Here is a 21,078-nt window from a genome sequence, read left to right as displayed (position 1 = left end):
TGGCCTGGAGTTGGGCCCAGACAGCCCCCCTCCCTTGGCCACAGTCTCCCCTTCAGAGGGACAAGCGGCGGGAGCACCAATTTACCCGAGTGTTCCAGGGGCCTCGTCTTCAGAGCTGCTCAGCTCCCTTCCCCGCCCGCAGCGCATCTGCGGGAACCCCCCACAGCCCCACATCCCGACCCTCCCCCGGAAGCTTCGATGCGCCCACTCAGGCACGGGCGGTTTGGGGTCCTGAGCTGATGCAATTTTAGTGGGTTTCCCTTGTTTCCTGGGGGAAAAATGGGAGGGTGGGTGGCTCGTGACCGTCATGGATGGCACCGCACGGCACGGCCAGGACACTGGTCTCCAGCGCGATCGTCTGACGGCCTCCACTTCCACCAGCGGGTGAGCGAGCACGGCCTGCTCTTCCCAGTCCCAGTGCAAATGGGTAACTTCTCTCGGTGGATTTGGCTTTAACGAGAGACCGGCTCCCAGGAGAGGGTGTTGTTTAGACAGGACACATCAGCTCAATTTTAAATCAGCTTTCAGGTCAATCTGTCTTTATTCCATCAACTGCTTTTGACGAACAATTCCAGTGACTGTGTTAGTGTAACGCTCGGCAGTGGAATCGCTTCCGGACTCTGTCCGTTGTGATGTCAGAGTCAGCTCCTGGGCTCTGCCGCTGTGCCGGTGCTGGGTGTGTGTGTGTGTGTGTTTATGCACATGTGTATGCGTGTGTGTGCACGTGTGTGTGTATGAGCTTGTGGGGTGCTTTCCTCTGATGGTTAATGAATGCATTTTCATGAGGTTTATAGACATTCATGGAGCCCTGCCTTTATTTTTAAAAAGCTGTTTAATAAGATTTTAATTTTGAATAGTTTTAGATTTACAGAAAATCGTGACGGTAGCACAGAGCTCCCATGTACTTCACCCCCAGTTTCCCTGTTACGAGCATCTTACGTTATGGCCCGTTCATCACAATTAATTAATTTTGCTTCCGTATGCTCAAGGGGATATTGCTCTTCAGTTTTTTGTAAAGTCTTTCATCTCAAAGTATTTTCTAGTTTCCTTTGTGACGTCTTGTCTGATCCGTTGATTCAATAGGACCATGTTGTTTAATTTCCACGTTTGTGAATTTCTCAAATTTCCTTCTGTTCCTGTTTTCTAATTTAATTCTATTATGGTTGTAGAACCTATCTTGTATGATTGCGATCCTTTTAAATTTATTGAAACTTATTATGTGGCCTAACATATGGCCTGTCCTGGAGGACATTCCACATGCCCTTGAGAAGACTGTGTATCTGTGTCGGCTGGAGAGTTCTGCAGACGTGCGCTGGGTCCAACTGGCTGAGCGTGCTGTTCAGAGCTTGCTTTCCTTGTTGATTCTCTGCCCAGCTGTTCTGTGCATCAGTGGAAGTTCTGGACGTCTCCAGTTGTCATCATTGAACTGGAGCCTTGCCGTTTTCATCAGACTTAGAACCTGTGTCTAAGCTCCTTGATGGGAAGAAATTTAACTGGCTCTCGGGTTAATGGCCAGCATCTCCCACCTGATGTCCGTATCACAGTGCCTGACATCCACTGAGGGAGGCTCAGAATGCGCTGGGCTTCAGACACGCCCCCTATAACCCAGTTTATTCTGGAGGAAACTCACGTGGAGACGGGGTAGGAGAATTGCCCAAGGATGCCTGGCTGGTTCAGAGCTGGATTCTAACCTAAGGCACCCGGGTCCGGAGGTTAGCTCAGCACACGTTTCTGGACTCCCTCTTGGGGATATAGAGGGAATCATGGGCAGCAGGAGACAAGGGCAGCTGGAGTTCCACACGCTCCTAAGCTGCCGTGTGAGGCGTTCCAGAAGTAAATGCCAACGGAAAATGAAAATGGATTTTTGTTGTTTTGCATCCTGGCTTCTGCCACCTCCCCAGGTGTCAGGGCTGCGCACAGCCCAGAGCCAGCTACTGTCGGCTGCACCTCTGCTCAGCTCACCAGCGCCCCTTCTGGACCGCGGCCCTGCTAAGCTGCCCAGGACGCAGGCCTCACCAGAACGGGGCCTGCCGGCACCGTGATCCTGGACGTCCAGCCTCAGGATGGAGAGAAGCGAGTGTCCGTGTGTGAGCTGCCCGGTCCGTGGTGTCTTGGAGAAGCTGCGGCACAGAGATGGCTCCCGCTGAAGTTTAGGGAGAGCTTATTATTGGGGCGCGTGGGATGGTGTGGGGTCAGCTACCACTGAGGACTTTGGGATTCTGATGAGCAGAGGAGCCCATTGCAATGTCCACTCTCACAGCAAGCACAGGCCATCCCTGGAGCCGGCCCAGAGCCACCATCTGCCATTTACGGGCGACCGTTGTGGCGCGAGTCCTCAGGGACCGCAGGGCCCTGGGGCTCTTGTGGGCTTTGCCCCCAGCATTGCCATGAGGTGTACGGGTGTCCCCACCTCACAGACGAGATGGCCGAGGCTTGGAGAGGCCCAGGATGGTCCCTAGAGGGCAGGCCAGCTCTCTCGCCCGGTTGTCTGCTACACAAGCCTGGTCATGGTCATGGCTCTTCGTCGTGTGTGTCCGGGAGCAGGCTCGTCTTCCTCCTCACCCTAACTCGGCCTTCGCAAGCCGCCTCCTCCAGGAAGTCCTCCCGATGCCTCCAGTATTGGAGTCTCTCCTCCCAGTACCAGAGCCTGGCACCCATCTGGGCTGCCTTGGGCTGCTCCTGGTCCACATCCCTAGCCACCCTGTGAGAGCTCCAGGGCCAGACGGCCTCGTAGTTCCACCCATGGTGCAGGGCCTGGAAGATGAATGAGCACAGAGACAGCAGGCGGTGAACCAAAGCTGGGCAGCCACCAGCCCCCAGGCCCCTCAGGGCAGGGGGTGAAGGCTGGTCAGCCAGCCGACCTGGACGTGGGGAGAGAGCACCGTGCATGGGGCAAGTTGACCTGGAGAGCAGGGGGCAGAATTCCACTGAGCAGATGAGGGACGGGCCCGCGAGGGGCAGCTCCCAGCTCTTCATCCCGTCTTGGAAAAGGCCCCGCCTGTTTGGCGCAGACTGCGGGACGGCTGCCAGGCTTGGGGCTGCCCCACGCGTGTGAGTCTCTCCTTCTGCTGCCCCTGAGGCAGGAGGGGCAGTGAGAACCGCAGATGCCTGATGCCCACGTGTTCGGGTACTTTCTGCACAGGGCTGAGGGGTGCTGAGCCGTGAAGGGCCGTCTCCCGCTGGAAGGTTCCCAGCACACTCGCTGCTCACCTGTGATGCACAGCCAGGAGCCCTGCTGGAGCCTCGGTCCTCAATGCCTGGCGGGAGCCGTCATCTCAGGGGTGTATGGCCTGTCAGCCTCTCCCAGCAGTGGGGGGCTCAGGCCCTGCCATTCCCTCTTGTGAAGAATCCGGAAAGATGTCTGTGCCCATTATGGTGGGCCCCCGTCCTTTCGGCTCCACTCGCGGCCTCTCGGATTCATTGTTCCAACCTCGCGGGCTGGCGGAACTGAAGACAGAGCCAACTGGAGTCTGACCGTGTCAACGCTGCAGGTCTCGTTGATGGCGCGAGTCCAGTGCCTGTGTTCATCTTTCTACTACAGGAGGCAGTGGGACCCCCCGGGGTCCTCCCGCCTCACGAATGGGGAACCAGAGGGAGAATTTGCCCGAGTTCCTGGAACCAGGAGGCCGTGACAGCGAGCCCGTCTGTCAGGCCGGGACGGCGTGGAGAACAAGGGGAGCATTTTCGCTGGGTTTCACCCCAGAACGCGTCCGAGCCTCCCCCCGCATAAGTGCGTTGCCCACACCCTCCAGGTTCGTCTGAGCTCCGAGCTCTGGAAGGAGTTGGGGGCGCCGTTTGGGAGACAGGCATCTCTGCCCACACCTTGACGGGGCCTCTGCCTCAAGCTGGCACAGACACGGTCGAGTGACGCCCTCAGCTGAGCCCGGGCCCTGTGCCCTCCTTCCTGCTCCCCCTGGGCCCCAGCGTGGGGTGAGGGCTGCTTCTGAGCTGATGGCCCAGGACGGGTGGGTGGAGAGGACACAGCACGGGGCACTGGGCACTGTGGGCACAGCTGACACCCTCGTCCCTGGAGCCTTCTTCACTGACCTCCCTTTGCCCACGTCCCAAATGTGGTGTCTTTACAGAGGAGGCACGTTTGACACCATTAAGGTACATGCGTAATATAAAGATTGGTTTTCAAGCTTTATGTATCATTTTGTAGCAGCTTTTTTTTTTTTTTTTTAACTTACCACAGTTTTTATTTTTAAAACTGTGGTAAAAAACACAACATAAAATTTATTAGTTAGCCATTTTTTAGTGCACTGTTTAGGGGCATTGAGCACATTCACAATGTTGTGCAGCCGTCACACCATCTGTCTCCAGGACTTTCTCATCTTCCCAAACTGAGACTCGGTCCCCATTAAACACTGACTCCCCCCCCACAGCCCCTGGCCCCACCGTCTACTTTCTGTCTCTATGAATCTGTCAACTCCAGGGGCCTCACGTGAGTGGGATCACACAGTGCCTGCCCTTTTGTGGCTGATTTCCCTCAGCACGATGCCCGCAAGCTCTGTCCGTGTTGTAACAGGCGTCCTTCCTTTCTGGGGCTGAATGATGCTCCCCTGTGGATGGGCCGCGTTCCACTTATCCCTTCATTCGCTGATGGACCCTGGGGCTCTTGTGAATCACGCTGCTGTGAACACGGGTGTGCAGACACCTCTGCAAGACCCGGCCTCGGTTCCTTCAGTGCACAGTGGGGCGGCCGCATCACATGACAGCCTGTCGATAAGCCTTGAGGACGTGCCAGAGTGTGCTCCACGGCGGCTGCATCGTTAGCATCCCAGCAGCAGTGCACAAGTCCCAGCTTCTCTGCGTCCTCACTGACGCGTGTTTTCTGTGAGTGTTTCTCATTGTGGCCACGCTCGCGGGTGTGAGGTGAGGAGGCCTCAATTCCTCCCCCACCGCCTCCCTCTCTCTTTCTCTCTTTCTTTCTTTTCTTATTTGCCTGCCTTCCTTTCAACTTCAAACACAGTCTGTGCTCAGTGCAGAGACCCCAGAACACAAGTCGTGAACATCAGTATTAAATCACCCAGAGGGCCCTGGCCCGAGGTGGCTGGCACGGTGTTGGCATCTGTCTTTCTGGCTCTAAGGAAACGGGTCCAGGCCGGTGGTTGGGATCATTGGGTTGTGATGCAAATGTGATCAGTGGCGGCTGGTTGAGCGTCAAGTCTGCAGTTCAAGACGGCGGACGGTGTGGGCGTGTTCCTTTCCAGCATCTCCTCGGTTGACTGAAACGCGGCAGTCAGTGGACATGAAGAAACAGGCTCAGGGCGTCAGAGAAAGCAGAGTTCCAGGAGAGGCAGATGCTACGAGTAGACCGGGGACTCCAGAGAGTAACGAGGAACTGAGGACGCGTTCGTGAAACAGCAGAGGGAGAGGCAGCCGCACGAAGTTCGTTCCAGAGAGTCCGCTCCTCCGGAGATGAGATTCCCAGACCCGGGTGCTGAGCTCGCGTCCAACCCGTCGTGAAGACATCTTCTCTCGGCCGCGAGGGTACAGCCTGTCCAGACAGCTGAGTCCAAAGAAGCACAAAGCTGCAGCCCCGTTTGCTTTCTGGTTTCCTGGGCTGTCAGCAGATCACGTCACACTTGTGCCAGGTCTTCAGGGGCCCACACTCAGCCGAGGCGAGCCCTCGGTGCTTTCAGATCCCAAAGATCCGGGCTGTTTCCTTGCTGAGCTGATTAGGGGCGTCCACCAGTGTCCTCCTCTCCGGCCTCGTCACACCAGCTTTGACGGTTGGAAGGTCCTGTGCGGTGGCCGGAGACCCGCCTGGGCTCTGCCAGTGAGAAGAATGAATAAAGTTAACTCCCCTTTGGTACAAACTGATCCCGTTAGCCCAGCACTTTCTGTCTACATTCGTGAAAGACCGGAGCTAAAGATGCTCATTTTAGCGCCTTGCATTTCGCACCCATTTGGGTCACAGCTCTGGGGGCAGACATCCCACGTCCCGGGTCTGCACTCTGACTCCCAGCTGCACCCACTCCCCTCGGGGCCCAGAAGCTGGGCTGGTCTCTCCACACTCAGGGGAGGAGCCTAACCGGGCCTGGAGCAGAGCATCCCCCCGAGAGCCCCGACTCAGGCCCTTGCACAGACACAGACAGAGACACATATGCACAGACACTCAACACACCTTCAGACGCACATGCGTGCACATGCACACAGACCCGCACATACGTGCAGACACACATCGACCTGCAGATACACACATGTGCAGACACACATAGACCCGCACATACATGCAGACACACACGCATGCACACACGTGCACAAACACAGATACATGCGTCTCTCTTCAGCTTGGGGCCCACAGCCTCCCACCCTGACCTTCTCAGTGAAAGGCAACAGGAAACCCCTGAGCGGGGTCCGTGGCGTTTAGCTGTGGTGGAAACAGCCCACTCAGGGCCGGGGGCCGGGCCCTCGTGTCTGTCCTTCAGCTCAGTGGCTGCAGTCAGCACTGTGCTGAGTCCACTCTGGATGACGGCACACGTCCCACAAGCGGCCCCGCCCAGGAGGACAACTGGCTGGGAGCCATCCATCCTTCTCCAGGACGTGGTGGGATCCGACGGCATGTCCTCCTGTGGGGTTTTCCTTCTGCAAGAGCAGAGCAGCCGCCAGGTGTGGAGACGGTTTCCTTGTGGGAAGGAAATTGGATCCTGGCTCCCAGCAGGCGCGTCAGCTGCAGCTGGACCCCGGGCTTGAACGCACAGCTGTTCTCACAGACACTGCCTGGGAAGTGTCGGTGTGTGTTTGTGACCTTGGGGTGGGGATCTCTTTAAAACGCTACAAAACGAGAGCCTGATGAGTCTGAGTACTTTAAAAATCTGTTAGTCACAATCACCTTAAAGAAAGTGAGAGAGAAGTAAAATGAGAAGCTGCTCACTAGGGACGTAACTGCCAGAGGGTCAGCGTTGGGGGTGTGTGAAAGTCTCTACGAATCAGAACGGGAAAAAGACACCAAGAGGAAGCTGGCGGGAGGCATGAAGGGCACGTCTCAGCAGAGAAACACGGTCTGTCAGGGACGCGCGAGACCCACCCCCCAGCCTCACGCGCCCCGTCTGGGCGTCGGGCAGGACGGGCTTCCCGGGGTCCGGCCAGCGCTGGCCCGGAGAGCAAGAGCCGCCGGCCCCACAGCTGCACGCGGGGCCAGAGGGGCCGCCTCCTCGCGGTGCCTCCGTGTCCTCAGCTGCCCTTCCCAGGAAGCCGTCCAGTTAGAGCCGCGTGGTGGTGAGTCAGGGCTGTGGGCCTGGGCTGTGGGCGCCCGTGTGCCCAGCCGTGGGGGCGGGTGGGGGGCAGGAGGAAGTGGCTGTGAGTCAGGGCTTCCATGGGGCTCGTTTTCCAGGACACTGACCTCCCCGTGGCCCCGACAGAAGGCCAGATGGAGAAGGGCGTGGGCTGTGGCTTCTGACTGTCCTGTGAGCTGGTAGACACAAAGAGACAGACACACGGACACGGAGGCACACAGACATGCACAGAGACAAGACAGACAGAGAGATACAGAGACACCCGCAGACACAGACAGACACGCCCCCCTCGGGCAGGGGCAGCCCACCATTGCTGGTGGACGACCAACCCTCCCACCCTGGCGAGCTTCTGCCCTTCAGGCCTCTGCCCCAGACGCCCCAACCCCGGCTCCTGCTGGGGCAGGTCTGTGGCTGGACTTCCATCTGCAGGGGCAGAGGGGGATGAGAGTGAGAAGCCACAAGAAGGGACGTCAAGGGCGGGACTGAGCAGCGATGACTTGGCATCTGGGGCAGCAGAGCCCCGGGGCTGACCCAGCGCCTGGCCATGCTCAGCTCACTCAGAAACCCCAGGGATCTGGAGACACCGTGCGAACTGAACGGAAAGTTCTCAGGGGTACAGAAGACAGAAAGAAACAGGGGGTGGGGTGGACTCACGGCTGCCTGCCCGTGGCCCCCGCAGGCCGTGCATTCTGACCCTTCCATCCAGGTCCGACTCCGAGGGACAAGCTGGGATTCAGACGGACGGAGCTGGGGCTTGGCCATCGCTCGGGAGCTCAGGCTCCTCCCACAGCAGAACAGAAGCTCCCGGCTGAGGGGCACCCGACCCGTCGCTCTGTGGCCCCTTCTGTGTGTGATGGTTTCATGCTTTCTGTCTGAGGGAAACAGAGGATGTGTTGCATTTGCCTTTTACCCCCCAAGACATTTCTCAAACACTGGCTTCTCTGAGCCGAGTCTGGATACGCGGTGCAGGCTGATGTGGAAAACCCAGCGAACCCAGATCCTCCTCAGGGTCTGTGGGACGGGAGGACGGGACCTCAGCAGGCCGCAGCTGGCCCTCCCCATGGCGTCCTGCCTTGCTTGCCTGAGGAAGCGGTGGAGACGGCCAGGGCTCAGGGCTGGGGTGATCACCCCCGCCCCGGGCAAGCTGAGGATCAGAGGTGGGGCCCATCCTAAGCTGAGCCAGCCTGAGCCCCCGATGCTCCCCTGTGTCCACTCTGCATCTGCAGGGTCAGCGCTGGTGGCATAGGTGGAGGAGAAGCAGCTGACGAGCTGACAAGCCACGTCTCCAGGCTGAGGCGCTGGAGTCGGAGGAGCCCAGACCGGCCCCACGGGGACGAGCCAGAAGCTGGGACCCTCGTAGAGCTGCGAGCCGCAGGCTGAGGGCCCAGCCTCCTGATCAGGCCCCTCTGCCGAGGGGTCCCGGAGAAGCTATGGTGCATCTGTCTGAGCTCCAGGCAGCAGGGACGCAGACCAGGCACCTCCCCTCCCCGTCCTGTTGAGCACCCCAGCCCTGGACAAGGGAGGCCCGGCTCAGACCACAGCTGACTGCAGCCTGGACGTGCAGGTGCCGAGAGCTGCCAGGCCCTCTCATCGGGGACAAAGTGGGAACACACCAGACCCATCCAGGGACACATGGCAAAGCCAGTGAGAGCAGAGGGAAAAATCAGAAAAGGGGTGAAGAGGCCCCTCCCCCTGTGAGCTGACGCTGACACTGAGCGTAGAGGGTAGACACTGACCTGTCACTCGTGCATGTCAGACCCAAACACGCAGCGTCTCTTTCATTTCTCACAGAAGTTCTGAGGGGTCGGTGCATTGCTACCCAGACAAGCCAGTGCCATCAGAGACCCCACGGTGGGGAGCAGCAGAGCCACAACCTCTCAGGGTGTGACCCCAGGAATGCTCGGCCCTGCTTGAGGCTCAGAGTCCAGCTCTCTCTGGACGGAGCCATCTCCTGCAGCGGCACTGAGAGGAGAGCCAGGAGTGATCACAGGTCAGCGGGGGAGGGGTTCGAGACCCCTCTGCCCACCCCCAGGCCCCAGAGCTCTGAAGGCACCTGCCACCCTGGAAATAGGTCAGTGTTGGTGCTGAATAAAAACTCGCTAACGCGGGAGGCCTCTCTGCCCCTCTCCCCGACCCCGGCCTGGCCAACGCTGGCTTTCCTGGTTTCCTCGGGGAGCACGGCCACGGCCTCTGGCCACGATACAAATGATGCCCCATTATTCTCTCCCTGCAAGTGACTCGTTAGGATTTCTGACCAGCAGGCTTCACGTCTACCACGAGTCCCCGGGGTCAGCACAGCGTCTGCAGGTCACGGGGGCTCAGTGACCACGGAGTGACAGTGACACAAGGAGGAAGGAAGCAATGGAGAGAATTTCCCCAAACCAAACCCTGCCGAGTCCGGGGGTGGAAAGTTAACCCCCCTCCGCTCTCTGACTCTTGGGGAGAGAGACGTGACAGCCGAGATGTCAGCAAGAATGTGCCCGTTGGGGACCTGGGGCCTGGGGAGCACCTGCTCCTGTCGGAAAAGCAGCAACAGGTGCTGAGGGACGGCACCTCCCTGCAGGGACCGTCACAGCTGAGAGCAACTTAGATTTGCTCTGTGACGCAGAACTTCTGCACGAGCATAAAAATAACCAGCTCAATGGAGAAAGATCTAGTTTCTTGGGGATCACGGCAGCTGCAGTTTGAAGTCGTGGGCTGCGAGCTGCTGGAGAGCAGGGCCTTCGAGGGTCTCGGCTGGACCAGGCTCGGGGGCCGCCCAGTCCAGCTCTGAGCATGAAGCCTGGGGAGCCCTGGTCTGGCCGAGACCAGGCCTGGACTGACCAGGTTTCAAGCAGCGAACACCTGGGGCTGCACCCCCAGTGGCCCCGTTGGTCACTCAGTGGTGACGGGAAGGGGCAGCGGCTGACGAGCATCCGGAGCTCGGCCCTCTCAGCAGCCCAGGAGGCACTACTGCTCCCCTCTCGGCCTCATCAATATGGACGTTTGCCCCGGGCAGTGTCTCGCCCCAGGCCTGGGTGACCAGGGACACAGAATGCCGGTGGAAAAATAAGTTAATGAGCTTCTGCTGGGGGCAGGGGTAGCAGGGGGATCGTCCAGGCAGAGCCGTGCGCTGTCCTGGGAGGTGGCCGGGGCAGTGCCAGCTCACCGCGTGGCCCAGGGTGCCCACCAGGAGGTGCCACATGAGCCTCTGGCTCCGGCCTGGCTGTGCCCAGCGTGCAGAGGACAGACCTAGTGCATGTGAGCAAGTATGTGTGTGCTGTGTGCACGTGCAGGTGGGTGTGGACGCGCGTGTGATTGTGGCGTGTCTGTGTGGCCTTGTTGATTGTGGCATGTGTGTTCACGCGTGTGTCAGTATGTTGCACGTTTCTGCTGCAGGAAACCGTAGTGTCGGCCTCTGATCTCTGGTTCCAGGCTGACCACTCACCTCACTCCTTCGGCTCCTCATCTGAGCTGCGGGGAGAGCAGCGCTGTCTGGACCCCCTCCACACCATGAGGAGGGAAGGGACGGGTGGGCAGCGCCTGGCTGTGTGCAAAGCCACGAGGCCTTAAGGTCACGCTCGGGGCAGCTGGCGCCCAGCAGAGGAGCCCCTCTTCGAGGCCACACTTCCGAGCTGGGCCCAGAGGCTGTAATTGTGGCCTGAGGTTCCTCACGCTCCCTCGGCCTCTGTTCGGTCAGTCGTCCAGGCAGCTTCCCCTCCCAGCCTGTCCGGCAGCTCTCTCTTGGGACAGCACACCCCAGAGCCTGAGAGCTGGCTGTGTCCACACGCACACCCGCTCCCGTCCGGCCGCCTCTGCCCGGCTTCATCCTTCAGCCCTGTTCCCCTCACATCCGTGGTCCATGCCCCTCTGAGCTCAGCCTTGGCTCCGGTTCCCTCTCGGGGCCCCTTCTCCGTCACTAGCATTTTCTCTTTCTCTCCTCCTCTTACGCTTTGCTACATCCTCATGCAAAATTAAGCCCCAAACGATTTCAGCTGCTCCTGACCCCGAGACAAGTTTTAAAATAGCAGCAGGATCACCACCCGCTTCCCCACTGAGGGCCGTAAGGGACGCTGGCGGTTCCGAATGCATTTTCCATTTGCAGACTTGCTAATGCAGATCCCACAGGGAAAAGGAAACTGCTGTTCTATTTCAAAATCCCTGATGGGTTTCCTTCCCGTTAGAAGGGTCTGAGGAAGCCGCACAGACCCCTGCTTGCTTCTGCCCCTCGCGTTGAAATCAAACCTGTAAATCTCCTCTGTTGCCGGCACGGATCAAGCCAAAATCACAGTATAAATGATGATGGTGGGAAAGGAGATGCTCTCAGGAAGGATGGGGTGGGGTGCTGAGTCGTCAACGACGCGTTGATCGGGGAGAAGGAACTGATCTGGGGCAAGTCAGTCCTGTGGAAATCTCGCCTCAGCTCACTTCCTGCCAAGTCTCTGCTCTCGTCCTGCAGGGAGTGCGGGGGGCTCCACTCAACATCAGACTTGCCCTCACCGTACTGAGCAGTTCCCAGGAAAACGGGAGTGTGTCTCTCTCACCGTGACGCCCTCTCTCGCCTCCTCAATCCCCTCGTCTGGGCTCCCTGGACGGCTCTGCTTGGCACAGACCTTTGGTCTCAGAGTCCCGGAAGTCGGTGTGAAACAAGACGGAGAAAGACGCAGGGCCTGACCCTCTCCTCAGCCTGTTCCTCTGGAGCCGCCACGAGGTCCTGGACCATTTGGGTGGGAGGGCTGCCCGGGCGCAGGCTCAGGGCAGGGTCCACGAGAGCCTGGGGGCGGCCAGGGCTTGGGCAGCCGTGGAGACTTGTCTGTGCAAATGCCCTGCCGAGGGGCGAGCGGGAAGGCGTCCTGGGCAGGGCTGGAGGGTGGAAGCTGGGGAAATGAGCTAAAGGTGTGGTGGAGACGGAGGCACGAGTGGGAGCAGGAGAGGGCACGGGGCTGCACGGGGCCAGGAGGCCCAGGGCAGAGCAGGACAGAGCGCGAGCGGACGGCCTACGTTCCCCACACTGGTGCCGGCACAGCCTCCCAGGCAGGTCTCAGACCCTGTGTGCAGCTCTCCGTCTTCTTCAGTGATGTCCAGTCTGGGCAGGTCAGACTCACCGGAAACAGGCTTCTCCCCTCCTCGGGAGGAAGGGCGCCCCGGCTCACTCTCCTGGAGGTTCTGTCGCTTACACTCTGTGCACACCCGTCTGCCGCAGCTCCTCCTTCTCAAGCCTTCCCAGCAAGTGCACACGCATTCTCACCACCCCCGTGACACAGAGGAGGGGAGAACGCCGTCGCCCTCTACCAGATGGAGAGAGCCCTGCTCGAGGTGGTGAACGGCTCAGACCGAGGCGGGTGCATCCAGCCCAGAGGCCCCCCACTGGTGAGGACCGGGGAGCGTCAGGCCGCCCCCACGGTGCCCACACTTGCACCGAAGCATCTTTGCTGAGTCGGAAGGCACCTCAGGCCTCCCCAGCCCTGGAGCTGCCCTCCAGAGCCCGTCCCCAGGGAGCAGGGACGTGGGGGGATCCGCCTTCCTGGGACGGCCCCAAGCCCAGCCGCTGCCGCGTGTTGGGAAGTTCCAGAAGCATCCGTCCTGCTTGGATCCTCCAGGATTCATTCTCCCTTGTGGCGTCTGACTCCCCCTCATGTGGCCCATCTCCTCTTCTAGCCTCGAAGCCCCTGTCAGGGACGTCCCCAGGCTCACTCCCTTGGGTATTAACCCTGTGTCTTTGCCGTGTTTGGCGACTGCTGGGCTCAGCTGTGTGTGTCCCGGAGGGCACAGCACGTCTGCCTCACACTCACAACCGCCTGAGTCTGACCTGCCCCAGAGCCCACACCAGAGGCGGGTCAGGCCTGGGTGAGTGACGTCGGCCTTCCGAGCTCCAGGCTCCTCGTCTGCTCCAGGGGGCGAGGGCAGCGGCTTCCTGAGGCCGGAGGGGGCAGGTCATACTGTATTAGTTGACAGAAAGTGTCTACGCAGTCAGCTCCCGTGAGTACCCAGGGAGCGGCACTAAATAAATGTCATGGAGCCGAGCTCTCAATCAGGTCAGGCTGTGGGCAGGGCATGGCCTTCCGTCCTGAGGGGACCTCCAGCTCCTTCCCGCCCGCACCTGGGTGACCTGGAGGATCTGTGTTCCCTGCCACCGCCCCCACCTCTCAGGCTTCTGCAGGCTGGTTTCGAGGTGAAGAGGAAGCTGCAGTTTCTCTGGGATGCAGAGGAGGGAGACAGAGCGCAGGACGAGCTTGCTCCAGACCTGCTTCCCTGGAGGCTGTCAGTGGCAGGTGCCCTGGGCAGGGACAGGCCATGGATAGAGGAGGACAACCCACGTGGAGTGGGTGGAACCACACACCTGCTCTCAGGGCTGTGGGTTTGCACCCAGCCCAGAGCATTTCTGGGAGACTAAAGGGCCCCCAGGAACCACCCGCGGGCTTTCTCATCTCCTTGAGAATGACCTTCAGATTCCAGTGTCAGCTGCTCAGACCTGACACCTTGGGAAGGTGGTCTCTGCTGGGCGATCTCATGGGCTTAGGGACCCTCTGTTCCCAACAGGCCAGAGGTGACACGACCCTCCTGGGGTCTGTGGCAGGTGTATGTGACCACATCTGCCTGTACCTACGCTGTGCACGTGTGCGAGAAGGGAGATGGGCGTGTACAGAAATTGTCAGCTTCTGTGAGCTGTGAGTACATGGCATGCGAGCCTGGTTGCCTCCATCAAGGTGGGGGATGGTGTCCAGCTGACTGGTGACCACTGGCTGTACCCCCAGTGCCTAGAACAAACCCAGCCAGCAGCCTCTCAGACAGTGTTCCCGATGGATGAAAGATGGTTAAACATTAAGATTCCCGGTGGAAGCCTGTCTCCTCCCTCTGTTCTTGAAATCCCCGAGTCAGTCCTGTTTCTGATCATATTTTGCTTAAAAATCAGCCCTTAGCAGTTTGGAAGCTTCCGGGCGCCCGTAACGGCGTGTCTGGTCACTGCTGGTGTGGGTCATGACGAGAAGTCTGACAGGACGTTGGGAGGTGAGGGACCAAGGTGTGGTCAGCTGTTCAGCTCTGGCCGTGGAGTGCGCCATCCTCCCAGCCTCACTGCCCAACACAGCAGCCTCCCAGCGGGAGCAGGAGGGCGAGCGCCCCGCGTCCTCTCTTACAGGGCAGGCAACTCTTCCAGAGTCCCTCCCGCCACGGCCATCCCTTGACCTCTGGTTGGGCAGCGTGCTTGCCCTGGACGTCACGTCATCCAAGGTGAGCGCACCTGGAGGGGTGGGTGTGGGGCAGGGAACCATACTGCCCATCACAGGCCACAAGTGCTGGCCGAGCCGGGAGGCGAGAGGGCAACTGAGGTAAAACCCACCAGGACCCCCAGCCCACAGGGAGCGCTCCCACCGGCCTCCCGCCTGCTCCTGGCTGTGGTGGGCACAGGCCACCTGCTACCAAGCTCAGGGGCATGGTCACATGGCGTCTTCCATGAGGGAGGTCCCCGGAATTGGACGAGGCAGGGGTCCTGCCTCCCCAGGGAGCTCTGCTGCCCTGAGGTCTGCCCAGCTTCACCCACCCCTTCCGGCTGCAGAGGCAGAGTGCCCACACTGTGCCTGAGGGCGCCCCCGGGCAGGGCTCTGGGAGGGTGGGTCTCCTGTAAGAAAGATACCCTGTTTCCTGTCAGGTGGGAAGGGGCAAGGTGATGAGCTCCTCGTCACCAGGAGTGTTCGAACCAAGGTCAGAGGTCTTGTGAGATGGGTGATGGCCTGTGTTGGAGGGACCCAAATCTGGGTTCAGACCCTGACGTAGCCCCTTGTTAACCAAGGAGCTGTGGGAAGATCATTTGACCGCTTGTCCTCACATGCCCCCTCTGCCAAGTGGGATCACCATCCCACCTCCCCAAGGGAAGTCAGAGGGCCACGGGAGGGTCTTTATCAAGTGCTCAGAGCAGAACCAGCTTCTGGTGAGCTCCCCGTCCACACTGGAAATGAGCTTCCCCTGTTTTCATTGCTGCATAATTGTCATCAACACTGTGGCAGATGCTCACCCTGAGATGCTGACGTTGGCCCTGGAGGGTCTGACCTGATCTTGCACCTGTGGCTTTGACCTCTGTACCCCCCAGTTCCCTTCCACAGCCACATAGCCCTCCTTACTGCTCCTCAAGCTCATCATGCAGTGCCCACCTCAGGGCCTTTGCGCATGCTGTCCCTCTGGCTGGAGTGCTCATTCCCCAGATCTGCGTGCAACTGGCTCCTCCCATCAATCTAGTGACCCCTCCTCATACAGCCCATCCCCGACCACCCCAACTCGAGAGCTGAAGCCCCTCCTGCGCCCACCCCAGGCCCCTCACCCCCTCAACTGCTTTACGGTCTTCGCCATGTTTGCTATCTCGTTACAGGGTCAATGTGTGTAAGCCTGCTCCCCGCTGGAACGTGAGCTGCAGAAAGGCCACCGCTGACAATCTGCTGCTAGAAATAGCACGGGGAGCGTGGCTGGTGCTCGGTAAACACGTGCCGGGCGGGCGAGTGGAATGAATGAACAAATGATCATCACTTTTCAGTCACAACCGAGTTCTTGTCCGGGAGCAGCCCCGCCCAGCCCCGTCCTGCAGACTCAGGGTGTCCACTCTCTCCCCGTAACGTGGGGCCAAGTCAGGGTCTCAGTGGGGACCCTGCGGTGCCCACCAAACTCAGCACCCTGGTGAAGGCCCGTCCACCTGGCATGGACGTTGTTCCCACGGCCCTTTCTCTCGCACAACCATCGTTTTAAGCTCGGAGGCAGCAGCTCCGTGAGGGGCCTCCAGGCGAACACCCTCCAGAAAAGTCAGGCTCTTCTCTGACCAGGAAAACACGCTCCATTTCCTCCCCCCTAAGAATTCTGGGTTTAGTAGAATGTTTGTAGTTTTTAATTGGCCTCCAATTTTAAGCAACGACTCTGCCCTTAAAACAGCTGTATTTTATGTCATTTGTTACAGGACGCATGTCGGTGGAATGGCGCCCACCGCAGGGGTGAAACCTCTGCTCGGCTCATCAGAACCGTGGTGTCCATAAATGGTTTATCCACACGTGTCCTTTTCAGAGGGAACAGCCTGTTAACATCACGCAGTCGAACCGTGTGAACGTGAGGGGCCTCAGCTGTCGGCAGAGGACGGCGGAGGCTCTGCAGGTGCTCTGGGCGTGGGAATGGCCTCGCCCTTCCCTGAGCAGGTCTGGCTGGAATCCCACCACATGTGCGCAGCTGGCCCGTGGCTCCAGGCCTCAGGACCTGCAAGCAGGAGGCTGTAATAGAAGAAAGAGATGCCTGGTAAAATAATCTCTGTGTCTATCAATTCCACTGTTTAGATTCCACGTACAAATGATACCACGCAGTATTTGTCTTTCTCTGTCTGACTTATTTCACCAAGCATAACACCCTCCAGGTGCATCCCTGTTGTCTCAAATGGCAGGATTTCCTCCGCTGACGGCCTGATAATATTTTGTTGTGTGTGTATAACATGCACCACGTTTTCGTTATCCACTCATCCGTCAGTGCACACAGCTCGCCTCCGCGTCCCGGCTGTTGGGAATGACGCTGCGATGAGCATGGGGCACAGAAGTCTCTTTGTGTTGCCTTTGCTCGGTCGTCAAAGACCTGTTGACTGTGTTTACGGGGTTCTCTCTGTTCCCAGGCTCTGCGCTCTCGTCCGCGGACGCACTTGTCTGCTCTGTCTCTGACGCCACGCTGTCTTGTGGCTTTACAGAAAGTCTTGAAGTTGAGCGTCAGTCCTGCAGCTTTGTTCTTTTCTCCCAGCCTTGCGCTCGCTATTCTGGGTCCTCTGCCTCCACGTGTAAACTTGAGAAGCGCTTTGTCGATATCCCTAAAGTAACCTGCTGGAATTTTGACTGTGATTGCGTTGAATCTATAGATCAAGTTGGGAGGATCTGACCTCTTGACAGATGAACCTTCCTGTCTGTGAATGGGGGGTGCCTCTCCATTTATTTAGCTCTTTGATTTCTTTTATTGGAGTTCTGTAGTTTTCCACATATAGGTCCTGCACAAATTTTGTTAGATTTATACCTAAGTATTCCGTTTTTTTCAGTGCTAACGTAAATGGTATTGTGCTTTTCATTTCAATTGCATTTATTCATTGCTGGTGTGTAAGAAAGTGACTGACTTTTGTATACTAACCTCGTATCCTCCAACTTTGCTTTAATCCCTTATTAGGTCCAGGAGTGTTTCTTGTTGATACTTTCAGATTTTCTACGCAGACGATTAAGTCACCTGTGAACAAAGACAATAACTTCTTCTTTCTCAATCTGTATACCTTTTATTTCCTTTTCTTGTCATATTTCATTAGCAGGGAATTCCAGTACCGTGTTGACAAGGAGCAGTGACAGGGGACCTCCTTGCCTTGTGCCTGATCTTAGTGGGAAAGCTTCAAGTTTCTCACCATTAAGTATGATGTTAGCTGTAGGGTTTTTTGTTTTTTGGGGGTTTTTTGTAGATAGTCTTTATCAAGTTGAGGAAGTTCCTCTCTATTCCTAGTTTGCTGAGTGTTTTTATCATGCGTGGCTGCTGGATTTTTTCAAATGCTTTTCCACGTCTATGGACATGATCGTGTGGCTGGTTTTTCTTTTTTAGTGTGTTGCTGTGATGGATTTTACATCAATTACTTTTGAATGTTAACCAGCCTTGCATAGCTAGGATAAATCCTGCTTGGTCTTGGTGTATAATTCTTTCTACACTTTTTAAAATTCGATTTGCTAATATTTTGTTGAGGATTTTTACACCTATTTCATGAGAGATATTGGCCTGTAGTTTTCTTGTAATGAGTTTGTCTGGTTTTGGCTTTAGGGTAATGCTGATCTCTTAGAATGAGTTAGGAAGTACTCTTGAGGGTGATTTTTGATGAGTAAATTTTAACTTTGATAAAATCCAATTTATCACTCTTCCTCCGCCTCCCTGGCTTTTTAAAAATGAATTTTTAAATTGTAGAACAATCTCAGATTTACAGAATTATTATGGGAACAGGCACTTCCCACGTGCCCCAAACCCAGTTTCCCTATTATTAACAGCTTACATTGGCGTGGGACATTTGTCAGAATCAATGAACCAATATTGATACATCATTATTAACTAAATTTCATAGTTTATTCAAATTCCCTTAGCTTTTATCTAATGGCCTTTTTCTGTTGCCAGATCCCAGCGAAGCTACCCTGTGACGTTTAGTCTTCCTGCCTCCTCGGGCTCGTCTTGGCTGTGACAGTTTCTCAGACGTTATTTTCTACGATCTGGATGGTGCTGAGGAGCGGTGCTCAGGTGTTTTGGAGAATGTCTTTCTCCTGAGATCAGGACGATGTCTTTCTCGTGGTTGGACCTGGGTTATGCGCTTTGGGAGGGAGGCCAAAGAGGTAACGCGCCCTTCGCATCACATCACGGCCAGCTCCCTTCCGTAGACGTGGCTCCTCGTCCTGACGTTGACCCGCGCCCCTGGGTTGAGGCGTGTCGTCAGGTTCTCCACAGGAGAGTCTCTCTTTTCCCTCTCTCTGTGCGGCACTCCAGTCTGCTGAGCCTGTGTTTTACGGTTTGTGCTTTCTGTGTCTTCTCTACAGTCTCTGCCTAACCCCTTGGCTGTGAGGAGAGGAGAAGGAAGAGTGAAGATTCTTTTAGGTATCTTTCCATCCAGATATCCAGTTTTTCTGGCGCCATTTCCCCCTGCTGAGTCGGTCTGGCTCTCTTGTCAAGAACCACGTGATGGCATCTGCCAGCCTGTTTCTGGACTCTCAGCCCTTTCTGGTGAAGGATTAATCTATCATCTTACTGATCGGATCAGCTCTGTTGTAAATACTGCAGCTTTAGACTAAGTCCAGGGAAGTCTCCCAACTTGGTTATTTCTTTCAAGATTGCTTTGGCTATTCTTACACTTCTACCTTCTGTACAAACAGTAAAGTTATCCTGTCAATTTATAGAAAAAGCCTGCTGGGGTTGCAATTTGGATTTCGTTGGATAAATAGATCAATTTGGGAGAAACAGTATCATATTAATATGAATCCTCCAATCGAAGACATGGACTATTTCTATTTCTTTGATTTCTCTCATCAAAGTTTTATAATTTTTAGTGTAGTAGTTTTGCACAGATTTTGTTAAATTTATCCATGAGTATTTGATGTTTTTGACACTCTTGTAAATAACACTTTTTTTTTATTAAGGTTATGAAAGTTAACAACCTTGTGAAATTACAGTTGTACATCATTATTAGTCATGCTGTAGGTATACCACTTAACCCCTAGTGCCCTCCCCCCACCCCCCTTTCCCCTGGCAACCACCGATCAGTTCTCTTTGTCCATATGTTAACTACCACCTATGAGTGGAGTCATACAGAGTTCGTCTTTCTCTGTCTGGCTTATTTCACTCAACATAATACTCTCAAGGTCTATCCATGTTGTTGTGAATGGGATGACTTTGTCCTTTTTTATGGCTGAGTAGTATTCCATTGTGTATATATACCACATCTTCTTTATCCAATCATCAGTTGCTGGGCATTTAGGTTGCTTCCACATCTTGGCTATTGTGAATAATGCTGCAATGAACATAGGGGTGCATGGAACTTTTGGAATTGCTGATTTCAGGTTCTTAGGATAGATACCCAGTAGTGGGATGGCTGGGTCATAAGGTATTTCTATTCTTAACTTTTTGAGGAATCTCCATACTGTTTTCCATAGTGACTGCACCAGTTTGCATTCCCACCAACAGTGTATGAGGGTTCCCTTTTCTCCACAGCCTCTGCAACATTTGTCACTCTTGGTTTTGGATATTTTTGCCATTCTAACAGGTGTAAGGTGATATCTTAGTGTAGTTTTGATTTGCATTTCCCTGATGATTAGTGATGATGAGCATCTTTTCATGTGTCTATTGGCCATCCGTATATCTTCTTTGGAGAAATGTCTGTTCATGTCCCCTGCCCATTTTGTAACTGGGTTGTTTGATTTTTTATTGTTGAGTTGTGTGAGTTCTTTGTATATTATGGAGATTAACCCTTTGTTGGATAAATAACTTGTGAATATTTTTTCCCAATTAGTGAGCTGTTTTTTTGTTTCAATCCTGTTTTCTCTTGCCTTGAAGAAGCTCTTTAGTCTGATGAAGTCCCATTTGTTTATTCTTTCTATTGTTTCCCTCATGTGAGGGGTTATGGTGTCTGAAAAGATTCTTTTGAAGCTGATGTCAAAGAGTGTACTGCCGATATTCTCTTCTAGAAGACTTATTGTTTCAGGCCTAATCTTTAGGTCTTTGATCCATTTTGAGTTTATTTTAGTAAATGGTGAAAAAGAATGGTTGATTTTCATTCTTTTACATGTGGCTGTCCAGTTTTCCCAGCACCATTTGTTGAAGAGACTTTCTTTCCTCCATTGTAGGCCCTCAGCTCCTTTGTCAAAGATTAGCTGTCCATAGGTAAATAGCATTTTTAATTTCATTTTTAATTATTCAGCATTTGTGCATAAAAATACAATTGATCTTTATATATTGTCTTGGTATCCTAGGATGTTGCAAATTTCAAGCTTTTTTCTTGTAGAGTCCTTAGGAGTTTTTTTTAGGACTTGCACCTGAGCTAACATGTGTTGCCAATCTTCTTTTTCTTCTTCTTCTCCGCAAAGCCCCCAGTACATAGTTGTATATTCTAGTTGTAGGTCTTTCTGGTTGTGCATGTGGGACGGTGCCTCGGCGTCACCTGGCAAGTGGTGCCATGTCCGCACCAGGGATCTGAACCGGTGAAACCCTGGGCCGCCGAAGCGGAGCGCTTGAACTTAACCACACAGCCATGGATTTTCTGTTTAGTTAATCACGTCCCCTGCAAATACGGACAGTGTCACTTCCTCCTTCCCGACAGTTCTACTTCTATTCTTTTCCCGGTTTCTTT

At 55.5% G+C, this 21,078-nt stretch overlaps 1 long non-coding RNA gene across 1 annotated transcript; it reads right to left on the bottom strand.

The window, feature by feature from the left end:
* Window positions 1-4,235: 4,235 nt before the first annotated feature.
* LOC139074676 (uncharacterized) lies at window positions 4,236-12,635 on the bottom strand. The gene is made up of 3 exons (XR_011524302.1): window positions 10,669-12,635; window positions 6,325-8,113; window positions 4,236-5,776 (listed from the first exon to the last, which is right to left on the bottom strand). It is a non-coding gene; the product is annotated as an uncharacterized lncRNA (long non-coding RNA).
* Between the last annotated feature and the right edge of the window lie 8,443 nt (window positions 12,636-21,078).

The sequence above is a fragment of the Equus przewalskii genome, chromosome 12 (genome assembly GCF_037783145.1).
Source record: "Equus przewalskii isolate Varuska chromosome 12, EquPr2, whole genome shotgun sequence".
Classification (NCBI taxonomy): Eukaryota; Metazoa; Chordata; class Mammalia; order Perissodactyla; family Equidae; genus Equus; species Equus przewalskii.
This window is presented reverse-complemented; position numbering and strand designations above follow the sequence as displayed.